A 292-nucleotide genomic window follows, 5' to 3' on the forward strand; every position below is an offset into this window, starting at 1 on the left:
AAAAAAAAAAAAAAAAAATCTAACAGTCATACTGGCTAGGCTTTTTGCTTTTAGGCAATGGTGCAGAACCCTCTTTCATGATTTTTGATAGAGTTGACACAGATGACTCCTTGATACTCACAAGTTGCCCCTTCATCTCAGCATGCATTTTCTTCTCTTTTGAAGGCACTTGCAATTCACCATCTCGGCCTTGTCCTTGGGTTCCCAGATAGCTTCCCCCCAGTGATAGGCAGAATGTGTCCCACATTAGGGGACGTGACACAGATGAGTGGAGTGAGTGTCATAAAAACCT

Source organism: Fukomys damarensis, unplaced genomic scaffold (assembly GCF_012274545.1).
Source record: "Fukomys damarensis isolate Sample0158 unplaced genomic scaffold, DMR_v1.0_HiC HiC_scaffold_1, whole genome shotgun sequence".
NCBI lineage: Eukaryota > Metazoa > Chordata > Mammalia > Rodentia > Bathyergidae > Fukomys > Fukomys damarensis.